The following is an 851-nucleotide window of genomic DNA, read 5'->3' on the forward strand; positions in this document are numbered from 1 at the left end:
CAAGATATTTTTCTTGCCCTTACAATGCCAAACAATGGACTAAGGGTTCTATTATACATGCGGTACTCAAACTGATGTTTTGCCCTGTTGCCATTATAAGTAAACATTTGCATCACAGTACACAGCCAGAAACAAAGCTGTAACATTTCCTCTAAACGCTACTATAGCCGCACTCCACAGGATTTAATATGTTCTATCTTTATTATTCAGTTAAGTAGATATTCTTATTTCCACTGTGATTTCTTCATCAGCCCTTGAAATATTTGGTGTATTGCTCAGATTCCAGGCGTGGAGATTTCTAGTTTTCTTGTTACTCTAGTTTAATTCTACTGTGATCAGCGAACATAACGCTGAACCGGGTCGGAGTTTTGAATGCGCGGGGGCTTTCCTTTATGGCTCAGGATGTGCTCGATGCTGGTGTATGTTCCATGTGCATCAGGTTTCCTCTCTTTCCAACTATCGAGCTAAGAGCTGACTTCAGCTTAGAAATCCTCAAAGTCCCTTCTGACACTAAGTGCGTGTAATTGCAAGCATAAACTAAACGGTAATTACCTCGAACTTTTCTTCCTGTTAACTCTTTTCCTCTTGATTTTTCAAAATGCAGCAACTATTACTTCTAATAAAAAAATAGAAAAAGAAAAAAAAAAATCCACTTGTATTCGCCTGTAGCTCTGTGCTTTCGGCTCTTCTCACAGGCAAACGAACACCCCGTGCGCCGCCAAATCACAACGCCAGAGACACCGGCACCCGCGCGGCCACCAGAGCCCGCTGGAGCACAAGCCGGCGAGCCACCGTCCCCTGCCCCTCCCAGCGAGGGCTGGGGGGCGGGGCCGCGGCGGCGCGCTGACGTC

This window comes from Trachypithecus francoisi, unplaced genomic scaffold (genome assembly GCF_009764315.1).
Source record: "Trachypithecus francoisi isolate TF-2019V2 unplaced genomic scaffold, Tfra_2.0 Lachesis_group1, whole genome shotgun sequence".
NCBI classification, from domain to species: Eukaryota; Metazoa; Chordata; class Mammalia; order Primates; family Cercopithecidae; genus Trachypithecus; species Trachypithecus francoisi.